General features: G+C 39.8%; 1 long non-coding RNA gene across 1 annotated transcript; it reads right to left on the reverse strand.

The window, feature by feature from the left end:
- Nucleotides 1-5,120: 5,120 nt before the first annotated feature.
- On the reverse strand, nucleotides 5,121-22,239 carry LOC145658573 (uncharacterized). Its single transcript, XR_014124184.1, has 2 exons — nucleotides 21,857-22,239; nucleotides 5,121-8,218 (listed from the first exon to the last, which is right to left on the reverse strand). It is a non-coding gene; the product is annotated as an uncharacterized LOC145658573 (long non-coding RNA).
- Nucleotides 22,240-23,925: the final 1,686 nt, after the last annotated feature.

The following is a 23,925-nucleotide window of genomic DNA, read 5'->3' on the forward strand; positions in this document are numbered from 1 at the left end:
CCCAGTGAGATATTGAAAAGCAAATTAGGCTGAGTGAACAGACCTCAGCTCAACAAAGATTATCCGGCTGATGCATTATGCCTGCATTGATTGGTTAAGAAACTGATGTTGTCAAGCTTTGGGGTCGAGACCGGCCCTCTGTGTCTGGTTGGAGAGTTTCTACAGCAGACAGAAATGATTCTCTGACAGAAAAGACACTTCTACCTGCTCTTCCTCTGTCTTTATCACTATATCAAATTACCTAGTTTCTCCCTAAACACCACTGCGGTCCACCTTCCTTAAATCTTGCAGTTGTAAAGTTTTTTTTATTTTCCTCTAAAGTTATTCCACCCCCCCCCACCCCCCACCCCCACCCACAGCCCCCAACAAGCTGAAGCTAATTTGCTGGAAAAGTCTCAAGTAGCTGCAGTTAATGGCTGCTTGTTGGCGGCCTGTGAGATGGAAGAACAGATCAATCACTGACCCAGATGGATATGGACGGCTTACTAATTGTGACTGAGATCCAGTAGAGAGGCCTGAAGCTGAGTGAGTGCCAGTGCACTCAGCATGAGGCGCCGGCCGCCAGGCTAATGCCCCCATGCTGACAGCCAGGCCAGCATACGGTCAAATTCACTTTACCTACTGCTGACAGGGGCTGTTAATGGTGGGTCATTTCCCCGCCGTGTTCAGAAAAGTAACGCCAACCACAGCCAGCTTAGAATCATTGGCAGTTGCTATAAGTTAGGTGAGTGGCTATCAGATCAAGTGGAAATATTATGAGAAATGTATTAGCTAATAAAGGATTGGAAATTCAAATTCAAATGTATTTATATAGTGCTTTTCACAATATGTGCAGCTTTACGGAGAATTCAGGTCCAGGCCACTAATGAACAAGCCAAGGTGACAGCGGCAAGAACCACTGAGAAGTATCAAGACTCAGATGGGGAATGTATTCTCCTCTGGTTAACACCAGATGACAAACGAATAACACAATTCGTTAAATGCAGTTTCTTTTGCTTTTAACTTTAACTATAAAACATAACAATGGCTCACAAACTTTAAGAAATTGCTAACAAATATTTGGCAGAAGAAATGAAATATTCAGTGGGAACCAATTAGTAGTTCTATTCAGAGCCCACACAATAATCAACTAATCCCAATCTAGCAGGAGAGTTGGTGGCGGTAGTCTCTATGGCATCCAGGGACAGTTTTTGACCTCTCAGGAGAGTATTGAAGTATGCAGAAGGGCAGGTGGAACAAGACTAGGAACAAGGTGGATAGTCTAGTCTAGTGTGCCCCCTGGGTCACCAGGGTATTGACCTCTTGCCACCCCACCTGTGCACCTCTCCTCTGTTCATTTAACAGAGTACTTCATCCTGCAGGGATCTCTCTCTCTCTATGAGTTCACCTTTCTTGGCCCCTTCTTAACTGAGGATTATTCTATTAAACCCCTGTCGCACAAGGACACAGATTCCACTACAAAAGAGAGACACACTGAAGCAGGTCCACTGCTTGTCTGCTGTCGACGTTATAAAACGGGCCTCTTATCTGAAGTGGAAGTCTGCCCGCAGAAGCATTCTGCCCAGCCTCTGCTGGACGCTGCCAGCACTCGTTAGATTTATTGCGCTCCGCTTTTGCCATTTATCATCGTCCCCGTCATGCCGTACTTTAGCGGCAGTCGGGTTGTGATTAGGTAATAATAAAACAAAGACACTCTTTGGCCGGGCTCCGCACTTTTTCTTTATGACAGCACAAAGTTATTAACCCTGAGTTCAGAAACAAAGTTCCTCTGGTGTTCTTGCTTTCCCCTCTGTTTCTATGCTCCTTTGCTTATCAGTGGTACATGTCCTGAACTGCAGGATTATAGGCAAAATGACTGTCATAATGCATATGCAGTCAATCAATGAATTATTGTAACTGCCCAATTTCATTTCGCTATTGTTCAAAGCATGGATTTACAGCGTGTCTTACTGTTCCTCTGTATTTGCACACTGACTAGACATGTTAAAGCCCTGGCCAACTATGTTAAAACTGTTTATTTATCAGGGCAGATGGTATATGTGTCACGTCCCAGCCGGTATCCAGCCAAGACAATGCACAGCCCCCACGTGTCAATCACATCACTCAGTCACTCCCCTGATCCCAATCACCTTCATAATGAATCATTACATAAACCTATAGCTTATTTTCCCTTTCCTCTTATTTAAACCCCACAGGTGCCGTAGTTCAGTGCTTCACATTGAGTGTCGAGTCTACCTAGACACCGAGCAAGCCTGATCTCCGTTATTTGAAGCCCATCTTTCCAGTTTTGTTTTATATTTATATAAAAAAGAACATTTTGTGCTTTATTTCACACCTGTCTCACACTCCTGTTTCATCAACATGTCACAATATATATCTGTCTGAAAATAAAGTGGTCTTGTCATTGGTATAATGTTTTGTTGTTGTTTGTTTTCACTTTAGTCTGATTTTCAGTCCCTTCTCTGTCCAGGTGGTCCCACACAAATTCAGTTCTGCTAACAGAACTACAGCAGGGGACATCAGGGGTTGGTGGGAGTAACCATGGCAGCTGAGACGGTTTGAGGCTCAGTAACATCATGACATCAGGGGTAGGTGTACCTTGGCAGAAAGAGAGACTAGATTATTAGGCATGTCCAGGTACGAGGGTGTGTAAATTATGGAACTATAATGTGCAATGATGGACTGTGGTAGCTCTAGCTATGGCAGCATAGCTAAAAGGAAAGAGCCAGAAGGAACCACAGGTATGAGTGCACCCTGGAACATCAGCACTCTGCCGCTCTCAGTCAACAAACTTGAGTGACAAAAGAGAGGTGGAGTGACAGCATCATAACAGTTACATAACAGTTTATCATAACTCTCAATGCCCATGGACCACCAGATGTACACCTTTACCTAAGATGGGAAGTAGTTAATAAAATGCCTGACTGTACAGATAGGTTTTCAGCCTAGCTTTAAATACTGAGACTGTGTCTGAGTCTTGAACATTTACAGGAAGGTTATTCCATAGTGTGGGAGTTTTATAGGAAAAGGCTCTGCCCCCTGTGTTAGAATTTCTTATTCTTGGTACTAGCAAAGAGCCTGCACCTTTTGATCTAAGCAGTCCTGATGGATCATAACGCACTAAAAGTCCTCTAAGGTATTGTGGGGCAAGACAATTCAGTGCTTTGTAGGTTATTAGAAGTATTTTATAATCAATATGAAATTTTACTGGGAGCCAATGTGAAGTAGCTAAAATAGAAATGATGTGATCAAATTTTTTAATGGCTGCTGCATTTTGAACTAATTGGAGCTTGTTTAGACACTTAATGGTATAGCCAGATAGTACAGATTCCATCTATATGATTCCATCTATATGATTCCATCTATATGATTCCATTTGTAAGATTCCATCTGTATGATTCCATCTCTAAGATTCCATCTGTATGCCTTAATTATGCATTAGTTTCAATTCATTATCATGCTGACAGATTTGAGTGTTTCTCATTTCTTTCTTTCTTTTTTTTTTTGGCAAGTTAAAAATCAAAGAGTGGTTTGGGGACCAGACCTGTTTTCTTCTAGCTATCTCACAAATTATCAGTACCATTTTTGCAAAAAAACCCCCAAAACACCAAAATTAGTGTTACTTGTTAATTTTCATTATTAATTTTCTATGGTTTATTGCATTACAATTTACTAATGTGTTACTTTTTGTGAACTATAATGTTTATACATGCAAATAAACACTTAGCTCCTAAATAATTAATTTGTGGGGTGGCTTCGGATTTTACCCTGTACTGTAACTGTATGTTCTCTGCTATGTAAAGAGTCATGTGGCAATGAGATGTGAGCAGGTGATCATTACCACTAATGGGGTTCCATTAGCATGGGGTTGGGGTGACTGGGTGGGGTCTCTGGTAGAGAGCTTGTTTCCCGAACTCATTGATCCACCCGGGTCCACTCGCCTGGAGCGGCGGATCTTAGCTTTGTCAGCGGCTGCCTAATGTTCTGCTAAATCATAATGACTTCCTGAAGTATGATATAATGAAGGTTGTGCCCAGGATTACTAATTACTGTAATGAATTACTATTAAAACATGTCAGGGTGGTGACTGGGCTCAGGAAAGGCTGGTCAGGCTTCAGAGAAGCAGTAGTAGTATATTATAATAATAATATTATTATATTATTATAATATATATTATAATATAATATATTATAATATAATAATAATAATAATAATATTGTTATTATTATTAGTATTAGTATATTATTATTAGTAGTAGTAGTAGTAGTAGTAGTAGTAGTAGGAGTAGTAGTATATTATTTTTATTATTATTATTATTATTATTATTATTAGTAGTAGTAGTAGTAGTAGTATATTATTATTATTATTATTATTATTATTATTATTAGTAGTAGTAGTAGTAGTAATATACCTAAAAATTACCTTAAAAATGAAGCTCATTGTGATTAGAATCCTATCTGTGACCTTCCTGTATTGCTACTTATCAGCTGACATTGTGTTGATAGTTTATTGAAGTCATATTTGAAGTCATATTTTATGTGCAGGGAACAGGTACTGTTGACAGGCCAGTGCGGAGCTACTACTGCAGAGGCCTTTTATGTTGCCATTACACATGGCAACATGGATGTAGGTTGGGACAAGTTAGAGCTCTTTTTTTTTGCTTTTTAAAGGCCAACTCCTGTTGGTACATCAGATAATCCAACATTGTGATGAATTTAACATCACAACCGTTGACAAAACAATGTCACGCCCAAATTATTGTTCTGTGAACCATAAAAATACATTTCTATTCATGTTTCCTCTGACTCCAAAATGTTATAGAAAGCATAATAACACAGAATATGTGCCTCAGTCATTCAAAAACATTTTAATGATAATCTGTTGAATTATTTTTATGTGAATTTCACAATTAAAAGTGTTTTTTGTAATTTTGTAATTCTTTTAAATTAAGTAAATAATTTGTTAATTTCTTTTTCTGCTGTAGTGTACTAAGGAGTAACCTTAAAATACATGCAATTCTCTTATATTGTTTATATTGTTAAAACAAACAAACAAACAAAAAACCCCAGAATGTACTGTAACAGTACAACACTAATGCAAAGTACAGTACATTACAAATGTAGACTTTGAGAGGTTTATTGTTCAACTGCATGAATTTCTTTCACACATCCAGTACAGTTAATATTTACAACAAAGATAATCCCCATGTAAAAAAGACTATCTAACTAAATTATATTAGGATTATATTATGTATGGAAAAGTTATACAACAGTGATGCATTCAAAAACTAAGAGCTCATGTTGACACGAATTAAACAATAATTCAATTTTACAGACAGTCAAGGATTCACATCTCATATGAGTTAGAAAATATAAAACTACAACTGACAGTTGGGAAACAAAAAACGGAAATGTGCTAAACATTAGAGTGCTTTAAAAATATAAATGTTACCATTTTGAAGCAAAGTAAAGAAAACATGGCAAATGATGCATGATTTACAGAACTGCTATTTAATAATAAAAAAAAAAACTAATAATAATAATAAAAATAATAATAATACAAAGGAATGGAACATACATTATGTGACATGGGGACAGGTGTATTACAGGTGTATTACAGGTGGGTTACAGGTGGGTTACAGGTGTATTACAGGTGGTTTACAGGTGGGTTACAGGTAGGTTACAAGTGTTTTACAGGTGGGTTACAGGTGGGTTACAGGTGGATTACAGGAGTGTTACAGGTGTATTACAGGTGGGTTACAGGTGTATTATAGGAGTGTTACAGGTGTATTACAGGTGGATTACAGGAGTGTTACAGGTGGGTTACATGTGGGCTACAGGTGGGTTACAGGAGTATTACAGGTGGATTACAGGTGGGTTACAGGTGGGTGACAGGAGTATTACAGGTGGGTTACAGGAGTGTTACAGGTGGGTTACAGCTGGGTTACAGGAGGGTTACAGGTGGATTACAGGTGGGTTACAGGAGTGTTACAGGAGGGTTACAGGTGGATTTCAGATGAATTACAGGAGTGTTACAGGTGGATTACAGGTGGATTACGGGAGTGTTACAAGTGGGTTGCAGGAGTGTTACAGGTGTACTACATATTTCTTGAATTGGCCAGGTAAAGAAATGGTTGGATTTTTCTCTATAGCCAAGCAACCCTGAATCCCCAGGTGAATCTAGATACTAAACTACGACACAGTAAAAAATGTGAGACAATATTGTGTGAACAGTAGGCAAAAATTAAAACCAAGCCTAGAAACCATGGACATACAATTTCTAAGAAGCCTTCTACATCCCTACATTTTGTATGGAACACATTTTTTTTTAATTTCACACTCAGCACAAACACAAGATTGGACTCTTTTTTTCAGAAAGTAAAACTGACATGGCACAACTGTGAATTTTGTGTTATGTTGTTACTGTTTGAGATGATCTCGTTCTTTTATTGGATGAGATCAAACCTGGCTTTTGAGTCAAGTATTGGTTTTGTTTTTTTAAAGGTACAGGTGTGAAAATACAATTGTGTAAGTGCTATATGTTTTATATACTGTATATTATCATTTTCTAAGAAAAAAAAACATATATGCATTTTTGTACTTGGCCTGATTTCCAAACACAGAAACGGTATACTCATCATGACGCTATGACTGTACAGCTGACATTTCCCCATCAGTACAGATAATCTAAACACTAAAGTGACTTTAGCAATCCAGAGCCTGATTTAATGAAACATTTTTTATCAATATAATTGAAACATACTTCACATAAAAAATAAAAATAAAGAAACGTGGGCCGTCACTGAAAAAAAGCTGTTTTGTCTAATCGGTCAAACTGAACTGGATTAATTCTGTCACCTGAAAGTGCTGAAAGTTTTAATTAAAATAAATGACCTTTTGAATGGAAATATGTGAGGTTTTTTTTTTTTTTTTCCAAGGGCTCACTACATATGTGATTGTCATTTATTGCACCTGCAGCTGAAGGAAAAAGCTTTCTGTTCTTCAGGACATGACATTCATGGGTGAAAGCTGAAATGTATAAATTAAAAGCAGAACCTACACACACAAAAAAAAAGGATTATTTGAAAATAGTACTCTGATAGAAATATATTATGAACAGGAATGATCTCAGCTCTCTGTGTTATTACTGAATATGGAGGTTTGCATGGAATATAAAAATGAAAACAATGAAATATGACTTCTTTCTTGACTACATTTGAAGAAATACGAATGGTGAATTCTGTGTAAACGTCACACTTTTTGTGAGCAGGTGCGACACAGAGACCTGTAATTACTCATGTAAAGCAAAGCCAATGTTGACCGTACTGGGTCTTGCTCATGTTATACTGTTTTGTTTAGTATGCTGAAAGATTGGCATTGCTAATTGTGACCCTATACAGTTGCCGAACGTTAGAATCATTATGTGATAATTACTTGGCATGGACTACACCATTATTTAGACAGAACTTAATGAGTTGAATGAAAATGTCATCTGCTTTCATTACTACGTATTCAGTCTGATGCATGTACAGACTACAAGACACTGGAAAATATCATCTTCCGAAACATAAGAAAAACGAAATCAAGACTGACTAATGAAACAGTAAGTCACTATCGCCAGTGGGAGGAAGGCAGGAAATAATGTTTGTAGAAAGTGAGTGTGGTAGATCATAAAGTAAAGTGGCATGACCTTAGCAAAGGGAAACTGTGGGGAGGACAAACACACAGAGTAGCAGCATTGTGTCTATGGTTACGGCACAGCACATGGGAGGGGCCTAATATCAGTCACGGCGAAACGTGCAGTACATGCAGAGGTTTTAGGTCCACGGGCTACCCACACCTCCGCTGCCATGCCGGGGGAACAGCCGCAGCTTAACACAGTGACAAGAAGGGAAGCTTCGTTCTCTGCATGTGAAAGGAAGAAGGGATGTTCCTTTCTGGGAAGGGGGATGGTGTGGAGGTGGTGGGTGTGGTTTTTAGACCGAGTGCTCGTTGTGGAAGGGGTAAGGGTGGTGGGGACCGGGTGGGGCGGCCTTAGGCTGGAAGGTGTACATTGGCATGTTGGGGTGAGGCTGCAGGTACGGATGCTGAGGCAGGAAGTTCACAGGGGTGTATGCGGCGGGAGGCCTTCGCTCGAGGCAGTGCTGTTGGCTGTCCGGCGGCTGGCAGGTCACATGGTCAGCTGGGGTCGCTAGCTCTGTGAAACGCCTCCCAGGGTTCTGTGGACATAAAGAGTTAATAGAACCAACTGCTACATGCATTCTCTGAAAACAAAAACAACAAAAAAAACCACCTTTATAACTAAGATTTGTTTCATCAGAAGTGTACGGCTGTAGACACTAATGAGCAAATTCGGTGTACAAACCCTTACAGCCTCAAGCAGTGCACAGACTTCCTCTATACAGTAGCAGGGCACTAATAACCAGAATGAGTTTGTCTTTTATCCACTAGCTAACTGGTGTGTGGTCACAGAAAGTCTCCAATGTGTGACAAATTTTTAAATTTTAATCTTCACAACATTGTAATTGGATTTTCAGTGGTAATGAAATCTGAATATAAAATCCATAGCTCAAGAATATTGAATGAAAGCTGAATATATTAAAATGTAATATGCCCAGGTTTTCTCTCAATATGTTCAGGTTTTATTCAGAATTCCAAGGTTTTCACTTAATATAATTGAGGATCCATTAATGTTTCCGTAACATGCCAGACCATAGCAGAGTTTATTACTGCATTACTGTCTCAGTTTGAGCAGTCTGTACAGATTAACTTTCCTTTGAACATGGCTTTTATGAGACCGTCTACGTTCTAACAACCATAAAATAACGCAACTAAAAATCTAACATGAACATAATGCATGTGAATGTAAACGGTAAAATCAAAAGGCATGAAGGGAGAACGCTACAAGTCTGGAAATGTTAACGGTGACTTACACAGGGCCCCCAAGTCACTTAGTATGTACGATAATTCTGAGACTCAATCAGAGATCAGGTGTGTAAGCAGGGATATCGAAACAATCTACTAAGACTTTCACCAGGGTTCCTCTGGGTCACCTCGAACTCATAATCACATCATAATCACCATTTAGGAAAACATGAGGCTTCACACATGCAGACGCTTAGACCTGCTGTATGTACAAATACCAACGAGGTAAAACTAACACTCTGAACACAACAAACAGTACACACAGTTACAGCAAAGCATATTATAGTAATATAGAATAGCGAATCAATTTCTACCCGTTTTCAAAGGTCAAAAGGAAGGGTGCCTTTTATGCAGGCATCCTGCGAAAGGAAGAACGCCTGCAGACGTTTGGATTAGGCTGGAGACATGGCGTGGGAAGCGTGGGAAATGGCGGGAGAATTGCAAGTATCATCCAGCCTGGGAATCATAAGCCGGCATGCAGACAACCTCTGCTTGCATATTCACGGAACGTCCATCTTCCACTGCCTTCATCTCACCTCCGTCACTTCCTATTTGAGGCCATCAGCTAAAAATAAATCAAACGGGTTTTTCGTTTTTAGTGCTTTGAAAGGTCCGGTAAGGTGCTTGTATTGTTTTAGCATTAACAAGGTCCTGCCCGACGTGAATTTGGTTCAGGTTAAAAGCAGTTGTGACCTTCTGGAATGCACTACGTATGTTTGAGAGTCATTCGGATAGAAATGAATTTTAAATGCTCCATCTCACTAATGCAACTGCTCTAACAGTTTTTGGTGGGAGCGCTTTGAATCTTGGCCATGATCCATAATTCCATAGTTTGATCTCTTGTCTTTTATCAGAACAGAGTGTAAAGCCAACTGGACCAACTAGAGGGGAAAATGTAGAAGTAAAATAATGAGAGTAGGGCAGAGAGAGAGTAAATGGGAGACTCACTACAAAATTTGTCCATGCTTGTGACAGACAGAGGCAAGAGATGAGTCATCAGTGAATTTATATTAGGGCTGCATTGCTAGTTCATACAGTTTATGTACTATTTAGAACATGCTATATCTATGTGTATATATACAGTTTATGTATACCCATTATTGTATATATACTATGTACAGGGTATATGCTGCATATACTGCTGTTTACTGCTCTGTTGTTCATCTGTGTTTGTGTACATGTTACTGTTTATCTGTACATACTTTGGCAATACAATATGATTTTGTGGTGTCAATAAAGTTCATTTAAATCGAAATTAAATTGAGAGAGATAGCAAGAGAGAGACAGAGAGAGGGAGTGGAAGAGATTTAGTGAGAAAGCTATAGAAAGAAAGAGATAGTAAGGTAAAGAGATTGAAAGAGAGAGAGGGAGAGAGAGAGAGAGAGGGAGAGAGAGAGAGAGAGAATGAGAGAAACCTTCTTGAAAAAATGTAACATGCAAAAATGCCCCTCAAATGATAATATATTTTATTCACAACTAATAAAAAACACAACATTGTGCTATTGTGACGCTGGCAGCGCAGGGGTAGCAGGAGGCGTGGTTGCTAGAAGGTGCTCTTTATTTTCCATAATTAAAGGCACCAACGTTTAGCAACAAAAATGAAACAAAAGGTACATTCTTGTCTTGGTTCTCCGTGTCGGATCCCCAACAGGTAATCCGCTAATGCGCAGCGCCGTCCCTGCTGACCTGCGGGATGAAATAGTGGAAAGGAGAAACAAGGGACAGGTGCACACGGTCAGTAGGCCGGTGATTGGGAGGGGGGGCGGGTGGTCACTGTGGTCCTCCCAGCGAGTGGGCGTGGTCCCCCTGCTGGGAGGCCGGCCACCCGTGACAGATATACATTGCCTCCTAAATTACCTCACATAAATTGTCACAGTGCATTACCTTTTCAGACAGTTATATTTAGTAAGCCCTTGTAGAAATTCTTAAAATGTTTCTTTTAACCTTTGATGATATTGCACCTTACACAAATTGTTAACTTGAATTAATAAGACTGGGATTGTGTAATGTGAATAAAATATTGCCCTTGCAGTCTATGCGGTCAAAAGACTCAAGAATAAACAAGTGAAAAGCAGAGAAAAATGTTTTGTTAATTAGCAGTGTCCAATGGTTTAGGAAAATGATTTTTTTTTTTAAATGCAATTAATTAGTGATACTTAGATTCATGTAGAGAAATGAAAAGTGCTTTGCATGTGAGGCACCTCCGATAAACAAAATTATGGCTGGACCCATTTCTTTCTCTTTTATAAAAGGGTGTTCATGAGCTGCCTGAGGGAAATCAAAGATGAAAAAAAAAAGATCTGAAGCTTTTGTATCAGCATGGCTAACGTGCATCACAACAACACTAAGGAAATTACACTCCATTTATAAAACGCTTTGTGTAGGCTCTGGGCAGTGTAACTGAGAAAGAAATAGCTGAGAATCAATCACAAACAGAGGAGAATATATTCACACACACACACGCACGCACGCACGCACACACACACACACACACACACACACACACACACACACACACACACACAGCTGCATTCTTTGATAAGTCTTATTTTCTTAAACAGTGTATGCAATGGAATGTCCGCAGGTGTCGGTGATTTGCCGTACTGACAGTACCTACTGCGTCGCTGGAGCAGGAAACGCAGAGGGAGACTCACTCAGACCTGCTGCCACACTTGCTACTAATCTAAATGGAAATCGCTGGCCAAGCAAGAAGCCTTTTTTGCAACACCTTAAGAGCAGGGACTGATAGTCTACCTTTGGGGAATATGACCCAAATAAGCTTCTTTTATCTCCTCTGACAATGTAATGACTCCCTCATTGCAGGAGAGGTGCAGTCGGTGAGTTTGCAGCCCCATTATGGGGCAGTTTAAAGGCTGTTTTGGCCCTCTGGCCTCTCAAGAGGCTCCGCATAGAGTGATTACAAAGCCAATAGGAAAAAAAAATGCTGGAAAAAGAAAACATAGAGAGTAATGAACCAAGCAGTCACTCATGCTCCCAGTTCACACAGAGGGTCCAGAGGGTTTCATTTTATTTCTTCTGTGCTTCCTGGATTATGTAAAATATCATATTTTGCGACACACAGACTATAATTTTACAAATGTTTTGTCAACTAGAAAGTACACAACCTATTGGTATACTGAACCTCGCTGAGTTCAGTGTGAAACACTGTCTTTAAATGGTAGGGCAAGCATTACCATGCAGGCCCCAGACCTGAAGCCACGCTGTCCCTTGTTGTGGCTGCAAGCCTGTAGCATCTTACACTCAGTAGTAATGGCAAGTTAAAAAAAATTAAACAAAAATGTCAAAACATAAACTATATGCAAATTCAAGCAAGCGTATTCAAGCGTGTGACAGCAAGTAAAAGATAATATCAGGATTTTCAAATTTTCTGATATTACAAAATCTCCAATGTGTTTTGTGCTAGATACAATAAAAAACTATATACAATGACATAACTCATTTTGCATTCAGGTGGCATCTACGGTGGAACTTTAGTGTATGCCGATGTATCTGCAAGGCTATGGGCAACCATGCAGAGAAGCCTTCACAAATATTTGTAAAACCAAAACATATCGCTGCACGCTTAATAAATAAGTCCTACAAAACTCCTGGTCAATTTCATTTCTACTTTTGGCCACTGAAAGGGCAAACAGCTACTAACGTGCAAAGATTCCACTGCTTGAACTAAACATTAGAATGGAATCACAGTTGAAGAGTCAATCAGAATACATCTGATACATACATCTGAACCAATCCAACCTTCATATAACCGTATTGCTGCTTTGCTTTTTTGCAGTATGCAATTTTTGTGGTTGCACTTAACTCTTATTTTTTTACTTATCAAGACTCTAGAAACTCTCAGAGATCTTTGCATGTGGAGAGCAGAGAAAAAGAGCCCCACATACTGCACACTGCAGCACATCCACTTGACACTGGAGAGCATTCGTTTCAGACTGGTGCATGCTCACACTCGCGCTCATTCACTTTCTTATCTTTACATTTTTATCCTATCATGGAATTAAAATTCCTGGTCAGAATCTTATTCAGTACCATCATAACAATCATAAAACTAATCCTTTAAAAACCTCTGAAAATCTTATATATTTTTGTTATATATCTAGGGACATTAGAATTACTGATTCTTACCACTTATTACTCTGATTTGTTGCTTATAGTTCAACATAAAGGTGAATAACTGCAAAAGGTTATGGGAAAACCCTTAATGCCTTATGTAAGTAACTTTATGATATTCTTTGTACAGCGAATTCATTGGGAAACTCCTAATAATATACTGTAACTGAGAAATGACTGCATGAGTCATTCACAAAGGTATCATCCTAACAGTTAGGTGACCATAACTGAGAAAGTCATCAAATGACACTCTCTCAACAGTCTTATGATAATCACAACATTGTGATGCTGTTTGGAAGAAGAAAAAAAAAACACCTGCCAAAGCATTTTCTTAAACTACCGCAGTGAGATTCATATCTTACAGACAGCATGTCAAATCATAACATTCTTACAACAGCAGAAAACAACAAAAAAAGACATTTCCTAGTTGTTGATGCTGCAGGCAGGAAGGGGTGAATGGTGGTGTGAATGGTGTGATGTGAAGTTCTGCAAACTAAGATTTGTTCAGTCTTAGAAACTTATTTACAACTCATTTTAACATTTGGGTCTCAGCATATTATCCCCTCTTATCTCTCTGGGAACATGGAGAAACATGCTCAGTATTGGAGCTACAGCCTAGATTCTCCTATGACCACCTCTGTTGCTTGGTTTTCTATAAACCACAGATACATTGTAGCATATGTTTGTATTATTCATGTAATAAAGATTTGCCAAATTATTTGTCTTTATACTTCTAAAATTAACTTTGTAAGAGCAGGTAGTTCAATAGTTTTAAATATTCTGAAAACAAACTCTATACAAAATTATTTATCCTAATAAACATGCACCTTCAGAAACATTTAAAAGCACTAGTGTCACACTGATGATCTGAGAGACCTGCAAGTCTTGACTCTGCTGCAAAGCTTTGCTTTGTTTTCATAATTAAAGCTATAACTGTTCCTTCACACGTGCTTCTACAACATAGCTTTAGTAAGACTACAAATATTTTACTGTCCTCTGATCAAGGTTATGTGTCGGTGCTGTTTTTGCTTTCTTTCATTTGACACAATAGATCACACTGTCCTGCTATTCATACCAGAAGACCTTATTGGAGTCATAGGAGATGCCTTTTTTGCTTTGGATCCGACCTAACCAACTGTTATGTGCACGTAAATGTTAATGTTTACGCCTTCTGGACAAAAGTAAAATATGGTGTCCCTCAAGGCTGTGTACTCGGACCATTACATTATACATAATCCATGTTGGTAGTGTTATATGTAAACATGGATTTAGTTTCCACTGTTATGCTGATGACACAGTTGTACGTCTGCTAAATGAAACAATAAACTTCAATGTAATAGGACTGAGGACTGTGCTAAAATTAAAAATAAATAAAAAATACACTGGAATGGAAAATGTGGAGCTTGCTCCGAAACATAGCACTTGCAGTAGACTTGTACAGAAAGTAGTTGTGAATGTATTTTATTGAAGGGAACATCTTTGCAACATAGTGATATATTTTTATATACCGTACAATGAGAAACAACAACAATAAATACAAATAAAATAATAGATGCAAAAAATAACATGAAGAACATAAATCAATATTACAGAAATGCATTATAAAATTAACAACGAAAATCACACAAAAATAAAACAAATTACCTCTGAATGGAACCAGTTACTTATCCACTGTTGCTTCAGGATCTAGGGTTGTAGAGGTATGGCAGATGCGCCACCCACTTATACCAGACCTGTTTTATGGCTGCCGTTTGTCTCTCACACACCGTACAGGTCTTGTCTTATCAAATCATGACATTCTTGAGAAAGTAGGGAAGACTTTCATTGGCTATGTGGCACGGAAAATTGCACTTCCACTCATTGCCTCCCAGAGACTCGGTGTATCCTCTCCTCTGGGCCCATACACACCCACTAGCAGCCCTACGTAGGCCCTCAGATCAGTCTCATCCATCCTTTTCCAGTTGTCTTATTATTTACAGAAAAATTGTGTGATGAGCATAAAGAATGTTGAGGTGATGTCCTGGGCATGGGCAACTGCATATAGTTTGGGCCCTGGAATAATCCTTATGATTTTCTGTGCTGCCATCCTGCCCTGACTGTTGTATGGTGACAAGGATTATAATATTTTGCAGTTCTTGGACAAAAATGTCTCTCTTTCATCTTTCGTGATTTCCTTTTCATCTGAAGATGATGCAGCATGCTCTGGATTGTTCTTCCAAGTCTGATACCTCCTCTTCTAAATTACTGTTCTCTTGTTCCTTCTGATCATCCGAAAAAAAATCAGATCTACAACATGTTGGGCACTGAAACATGCACTCATGGATTCAGCAAAGAGAACTGCGGTACTGTCTTCTTTATTGCCTTGTAATGGATTCCTCATGCTTTCAAGAAATGTTTCTTTTGTCTGAAATTGTTTAGATTTTGTTTATAAACTTGGGCCATTCGTGAGGTCATAAAGGGAAGATATACATGCAAAATAACGTTTTAGTTTTGTCTGAGTTCAATCAAGCAGCACACAATCTCCATTATACAGTGTGTGTGTGTGTGTGTGTGTGTGTGTGTGTGTGTGTGTGTGTGTGTGTGTGTGTGTGTGTGTTTGTGTGTATGTTGTGTGAGAGTGTGTGTGTGTATTTGTTTCTTGTGATGTTTTAATGCTGGGTCAAATATGATCAAAAAACTTTGTATCTATGTACATGAAACATACAGCTTTCATAAAAATATTTTATAAGGCAATTTTTTACTTTTTCTAAAGTTTAATTTCAGGAGAAGTCAGAGAGAAAATTTGTTAGACTGTTTTTTCCATTGTTAAAAAGCAGAATGTTTCATTTTTGACCCACAAGACAACAGGAGGACGGGCTAGGATGGAAACCTATTTGTTTAGTCCATCTTTTGGAATTTAGCTTTCATGTTAGGTAAATGGTGCATATCTTGGGGTTTGTGGAAATGGAGAATTAAGGTAAACTGAGAGTTGTCATCCTAGAGCTCTTGTGGTTTCACACAGGTTTATTAACAGTGGAGCAGACAGAGTTAGCCCTAACCCTAACCCTACCTTCTGGCTCTCCTTTTTTAGCTAATCTCTTAGATATACCTAAACTCCTCACTCTCCCTCCTCTGGCGAGTCTTTTTCCTTAAAGATCAGGGCCTAGGAGCTTGAGGGTTTCATGTAAAATGTTAGTTGTGCCTAGAACTGCACTCTTCTGGACAGAGATCTCAGATGTTGTGGGGATCACAGCTCCTAGTGCTCCAATTACTACAGGAACCCCTGTTGCCTTCACCTTCCACATCTTTTCCAGCTCATCTCCCTGATGTTGCTAGCAGTTTGGCTTCTTCTGTTTATCCACCACTACTATGTCCAGTTGGTTAGCCATTTACTGGAAGTCCCACAGGATCTTAGCATGGAAATTCTGCTTTTCCTTTGGGGGTGTATCCCACTTTGACATTGGAATTTCCAGCCCGTAGAGGTTTCAGATGTTTCTGTATATTGTGGCAGCCATTGGTTATGACGTTCCATGTACACTCTGCCCGCTAGCATCTTTCATCCCACTGTTATGTGCTGGATTGTTTCAGGGACATGTTTCCACAGCCTGCATCTGGGATCCTGCCTGGTGTGGAAGGTCCCAGCCTTTATTGATGTTGTACTGTATTCATGTGCTGCTATGATTAATATCTCTGTGCTGTCTTTCAGTCCAGCCTTTTCCAGCCATTGGTAGGATTTCTCCACGTGAGCCACTTCCACTATTCCACCGGTGGTGCATACTGTACAGGAATTTGTCCTCCCATGATGGCTCCTGCTCCTCCTTGGGTTTCTGATGTCTGAGGTATTCAGCTCTTGGTTGTTTCATCCTAGTAGCTCTGATGCTCACCAATCCCTCCTTTCACTTGTGTACGGTTTCACAGTGCTGGATTTGGGATGAAACCCCCGTGCACTGTGAGGCGTTGTCTTGTGTTTATCTCCTCCATAGGATATCTGATTATGCCAGCTGGGTATCTGATGACTTGTAGACTGGTAGACTGGTAGTTCTTCCCACTTTCTGGTACCATATCCTGGTGAGATGGTTTAGGGAGTCAATATCTCATTCACCTCTGGCATACAGCTTGATGTCATCCATGTAAAGGTGATGACCTCACTGACAAGACAGGGACAGGTGGTTCCCACTTATTGGACACTTGTGCTGTTGGCTTGAAGCTGGCCTCTGTCTCCCCTCTGACCTGTCATCCTGGCTTCCCCTTGCTGTAGCATTTGTGCTGTGTTCCACTCTCAAGTCTGCCCTTGTGGTTGTACATTAAATGCATCTCATGGTAACAGCTTTAATCTGCCTCACGTAACCATGGTAATGGCTTTAGTTTGCATCACATAGCTATGATAGTGGGCTTTGCCTGCATTACTTAACATTGGTAATGGCTTTAGTCTGCATCACATAGCTATGGTATTGGCTTTAGTCTGCATCACATAACTATGGTAGTGGCTTTGGTCTGCATCACATAGCTATGGTAGTGGCTTTAGTCTGCATCACATAACTATGGTAGTGGCTTTGGTCTGCATCACATAGCTATGGTAGTGGCTTTGGTCTGCATCACGTAACTATGGTAGTGGCTTTGGTCTGCATCACGTAACTATGATAGTGGCTTTGGTGTGCATCACATAGCTATGGTAGTGGCTTTGGTCTGCATCACGTAACTATGGTAGTGACTTTGGTCTGCATCACGTAGCTATGGTAGTGGCTTTGGTCTGCATCACGTAACTATGGTAGTGGCTTTGGTCTGCATCACGTAGCTATGGTAGTGGCTTTGGTCTGCATCACGTAACTATGGTAGTGGCTTTGGTCTGCATCACGTAACTATGATAGTGGCTTTGGTCTGCATCACATAGCTATGGTAGTGGCTTTGGTCTGCATCACGTAACTATGGTAGTGGCTTTGGTCTGCATCACATAGCTATGGTAGTGGCTTTGGTCTGCATCACGTAACTATGTTAGTGGCTTTGGTCTGCATCACGTAACTATGGTAATGGCTTTAGTCTGCATCACAGCCTATCTTGCCTTCCTTTCGAACAGCTGCCCATTTAAATGCTGGCTGCATCACTCAAAGCCCAGCCCACTCCTTATGGAAGAGTCACTTCTGTGTGTTTGGGGAAAAGCTGGTGTGCTTGGCCAGACTGGAAAAGGCACAAAAGCACAAAAGACGACTCCGCTCTTCAGTCTCAGATGTTCAATTCAGTCAGACTGAACAAGCTGTAATCCCACAGCATGGAGTGAATAATGCAGTTTCTTGGTTGACTCATCAGTTCTCATTAGCATAGTAATCTCTCTTTACTGTGTGCTCGGCAATACTAGAATGTACAGATACCAACTGGTCTGGCACTAAAGGAAATTCTCATTTCCTCTGAAGATCTCATTTGATTGGTTGATGAGTTGTCCTTACTTGTCTTTCATTTCCTTTAATCTCAAATGCAGCACATCATCTTAGATCTGGTTTTAAGAGACAGTGCCCACAAACACATAAAGTTACATACACACACTAACATTTGGGAAAGAGGTTTAGATGTGTGAGATATGAGAGCTCAGAGACATACAAGCAACATGAATTTTTACTGTTATTATGATTCCCTTTTTTTTTAAAGAATCCTGATGAAATATTCAGTATAAATTTGACAAAACCATAATAATAATAACAATAATAATCTTATCATCATCATCATCATCATCATCATCGTTATTGTTAGTGTATTATTTGTTCCATCAGTGATATTTGTTTGTAACTTATATGCAGATGTGGGCAAAGAACATTTTCATTCTCTAATGAGTGACTGATATGCTAATGTCAGTCATTATGCTAATGGGGGTCACATGGCTGAAGCCACATTTCTACTTTAATACTTTTTAACGGCAGTGAGGCAATTATCTCTTTAAAAGGCCAAAGTTGATCTTGAATGTTATTACAAATGAAATTGAATCTCATTAATTTTAATAAATACTAATGAAAAATAAAAACATTTTAAATTGTATTTCAAAGTCAACATAATTGCACCATCTAGGCATTCAGAAAGAATATGTATTAGAGAACCAAGGAACCACTGAGCTATCACCGAGGCACTGGGATAATCTGGTTATTATATTCATTAATATCATTTTCACTGAACTCTTTTAGTCCATTTTTTTTCTTTGTACAATACAATTTTTTTTTGTTTTCTCTTTTTTTGGTAAACTACCAAAGCAAATTTAAACTACCAAACTAAAATGACAGAAGTTCATGCAATATCATTTTATGTGGATGAAGAGTAGCTCAGAATTCTATTGCATGGTAATGACATGTTGAGACAGACAGACAGTAACACTACAGGAGATCATTAATTAATTCCCATTCTTACCTTTGCATAGGAATGAAAGGAGTATTTATCTTTATTAGCATGAAAGAAAGTGTTGCAAGTCAACAGAGCCTCCAGCTGATATGTTATAGTTGTCTTTAGGAGTGTGTTTTTAATGAGCTCTGGTGAGTTTGAAGGTCAATCATGCTTGACCCAAAGGTCCTCCTGATGGCATAACAAGCATATAAAAACCCAAATAATAAACTAAAAAAACTAAAATATCAATAGGCTAGCATCTCAGTGTGTGTGTGTGTGTGTGTGTGTGTGTGTGTGTGTGTGTGTGTGTGTGGTGATTCTCATGCTGGCTCATCTGTGATCTGTCCCTATTAAACTGCTGTCTGTTTGTCATCTCTGACTGCGGGTGGAGCCTGGCACAGAACCTGACAGGATTCTGCAAAGTCTGAAGTTTCGAGGAATGACTCTGCTAGAACACATGTATGCCTTCTCTTCTCACATGGCTTTGTGTAGGTGAGTTAACCCTTCAGGAACTGCTATGTCATTTTGATTAATGGTGACCCCTGGAGTGCTTTTTTGCTGCTATTATCCAGGAGAACAAGGAGATGAGTTTCCAATCAAAGGACAGATCTCCCACTGAGCTGTTACAGGGCTCTCTTGGGTTATTATCTAACATGGACCAGATTACATAAAAGGCAAGGAAGCAAAAGAAAGAAATATAATTTGTCCAAACTATGAGAGGAGGGTTTGAAAGTAATTAATAATGTGCTGGGAAGACAGAAGAAACAAGTCCTTGTGCACTTCATAGCCAATCTGTAATGGAACAAGGGCACCTAATACAGCATTGGAAGGATTAAGTGTTTACATGCTTTCTACCACAAATGACACAAAATATCCATATCGCAAGTTTACATTCATTCAAGGTTTAAAGCGTCGTAGACTTTTTCCTCTGAAGACATTAGACACAGAATATCTACTTTTATATTAAAACATACATTGTACAAAAAGTATTCAACATTCCTGAAGTCACTCAAGTCTATACAGAGTACAGCACATTCAAAAATGTAATGAATTTATGTCCCCTTGAACACATTCTTTAACAGTAGGTTCAGTTAATTTGTTCTGTCATAACAAATTGCTCGTTTGGTCATATCAGAATTTAGTTTTGTTCATAAAGAACCTTAAACACTTTTTACAAGCGAACAGGGCAGCTGTGATAAAATAATTATCCATGTTCACCAAAGCCAATCTGTTTCAATCCTTTTATATGCAAGAGTAAAGAAGTGAAAGGCAAAAGACCATCACTGAAGTCAGTACATTTGTTTACCTCTATCTTTATTTTTGCTGTTTTGCCAAAATGCACCCTTACTATATCATTAATAAAACCAATAATGATGTTGATCATTTAATACTTACATGTATCTGACACTTTTATCCAAAGCATCTTACAATTTTTACTGAATACAACTTGACCAATTGAGGGTTAAGGGTCTTGCTCAGGGGCCCAACAGTAGCGACTTGGCAGTGGTGGGGCTTCAACTGGCAACCATCTGATCACTAGTCAAGTATCCTTAACCACTAAGCTACCACTGGCCTCAAAAAAACACTGCAGACAAGCCACACTCTAGAACATGGGCATCGATCCCACTACCTCCCGCATGCTAAGCAAGCGCGCTACCACTAGAGCTAATTCCTCTTCCGTTAATTCTTCCCAGTGATCCATCTATTTTTATCTCTGGGCATGCTTAGAAATATGGCCACTAAGACAAAAAGGTTTAAACATCAAATTCTTCCCTGTTGCGCCTTTAAAGGTGCCTCTGGGACCCGTCCCCCACATAATCCCACTACGTCCACGCACAAAAACCCGCAGTCTAGCAGGAGACAACACACCCACATGCCTGTGTGGGAAAAGTACCATGCAGGCAGAGTGAACAGTGCTGGAAGCTATCTGCAAGGGAGCACACTGACCACCACACACACGCTGAGAGGAAGTGCTACCCCACACTCTGCTAAAGGCCAAGCCACACACCACACACAGGCAGGGGAAGCTCAGGAGGTGGGGGGTGGTGGGGGAGGTAGGGTGGTTGGGGGGGGGGGGTTCTCCAATTCTCCTTTCTGCATGCTGAATCTGTGATTTGTGCTGTTAGATGGGATCACACTAAGATACACACTGAGGAAAGAGGGTGGCATTTTTGGGCTAGTTGACTTTGGTCTCTGACCCTCCCACGTGTCACCGCAGTGCTCATTTCCTTTTCAGTCGGCCTACGCTGGAGCACCACCTTTCATTTCAGATCTTTTCCAAAGCAAATAATCACCATCGGAAGCTCAAATCAGCCTTGGTAGTCTCGGCCAACAGAGAAATGGAGGGAGAGGGGAGGCATAAGGAAGATAAGATGCAGAAGGAGATCCGGGGCTCAGCGGGAGACGGCACGGCAGAGAGAAGCCAGGCAATGCAAAGCGAGGGTGTGAATCGGTGTGTGTACCTTCAAAGCCAGAGTCATGGGGGGAGGCCTACAATGGCATGCGTTAGCATAAGCTAGGCTGGATGGTTGCGTACTCGACAAGATCCCCTCCAGTGGGCACAGAGCTCCGTGGGCTGGGAGAGGAAGCCAGAGCTGCAGTATCCAGTTCTGCGTACTGGACATCACAGTCCTCGTGGCCAGAGTTCTGGAGATGAGAGAGGCGGGAGAGGCATGTAAGCAGTGAAGTTGGGAGATAGGAAGAGAGAGAAAGAGAAGAGAGAGAGAGATGGAGAGAGAGAGAGAGATGGAGAGAGGAGAAGGGGTGAAAGACAAAAAACAAGGGAAGAGCAGAGAGAGAAAGTGTGAAATAGAAGAGAGCATGAACGATAGAAAGAGAGGGGAAGAAAGATGGAGGGAGAGAAAGGGAGAGGAAGAGTGACCAACAGGAAGAGAGGAAGAAAAGGAAGACTGAGAGGGAAAGACGAAAACACAACAGAAGAGGCAACGAGAGGCAGTGTGAAGCAGAAGAGAGAACAAGAAAGACAGAGAGAGAGAGAGAGAGAAATAAAGATGGAGGGAGACAAAGGGAGAGTAAGAGAGTGACAAACAGGAAGAGTGAGAGAGAGAAAAGACAGAAAGAGGGAGAGAAGAGAGAGTGTCAGATGAAAGAAAGCGGAGTTCCTGCCTCAGACCCACACTAATGACTCAGTATCCAGTTTCTCACACACTACATTTAGAGTGCAAAAATGAAGTCAAAACTTTACAGAAGTCTCCGGTCATGGTGTCCTCATAAATAACCACCACCACTGCGGAGTATACAGACACAGAGACCGACAGTGTATGCACTCGATCACACGCGCTTCAGCTCAGTATGGGTTTCTTGCCATTAACCTCACTTTATGACAGGGGCCACCACTTAGCAAATCAGTCGCCACAGTCCCAGAAGGAGAAAGTATATTTGCATGGAGAAATAAGAAAAAATGAACAGCCCATCAAAGGAGACATGACGATAAGCATAGAAAATAACTGTGCATCAGTGTTGTCCTGTGAGCAGGACAGATCCCATATGCAAGATATCCAAAAAAAAACAGTGAACAGATGGGAATGTAGACTCAGGAGGATAAAGTCATTAGCCCTCCTCAGGCATCAGGCGTGATTGGTATGCAGCCACACACAAAGACACACACAAATAGAACATCGCCTCTCCTATTCAAGCCTGTGCTGTCAGGTCCTCCAGCCCATCAGCTGGTACCGTAATCACAAAGAAGACTGGACACAGACCACTGCTCAGTCAGAGGGATCGGAGAAGTGATAGCGTCAGGATTTTACGCATACGCAAACTGCGGCTGATAAATTCCTGCTGAACAAATGTATTAGTTAAGTAATAGGTTTTAATGACATGTCAAGTTATGTTTTTTTTTTTTATGGTGTTTTTTGTTTGTTTGTTTGTTTTTTGTTAAAAACTTTTTATTTCAATTATACTTTAAAATGCTTCAGTGATCTATAATGTCTAAATAAAATAACTAAATAAAATTAAATGAATTATGTAGAATGATGTGATTTAGATAATGATTAAGATGGTGCTCTGGGTCATTTGTTGGTTGTTAGGTTTGCCAACATTAGCAATCTGATTTAATTGTTAAATTATTCCTTTAAAAGACAAAATCTAGATATATTAAAATGCCATACACAAATTTACACACAGAAATAAAATATTTTAAAAATTCAACGTGTCCTGCAACACAATAAATAAATACATAAACAAATCTGTGAGCATCAGACAATAAGTTGAAACAAACAAATAAAAAACATAAAGCCCTGAACTGGTCATTTTTTATGTCCTTGGTGAGTACCACATGACTGATTCAGACAGTTAACTAAATTACATCTTTTTTTCCAATTGCCATTCTCATCAAAGGCTGTAAAAATGACCAAAAGCACAACATTTTCCAGATATGAAAAGTGTCTTGTAATTTTTACTTCTTGAGACCTAATGGAGTCTTTGGTGGGCTCACTGCAGCACTAAACATTCAAACCATGAACATAAAACCCAACTCAATTTAAACAAGGAAAGAGTTTGAGTGTCTACT

The sequence above is a fragment of the Electrophorus electricus genome, chromosome 6 (assembly GCF_041902795.1).
Source record: "Electrophorus electricus isolate QZ-2024a chromosome 6, ASM4190279v1, whole genome shotgun sequence".
Classification (NCBI taxonomy): Eukaryota; Metazoa; Chordata; class Actinopteri; order Gymnotiformes; family Gymnotidae; genus Electrophorus; species Electrophorus electricus.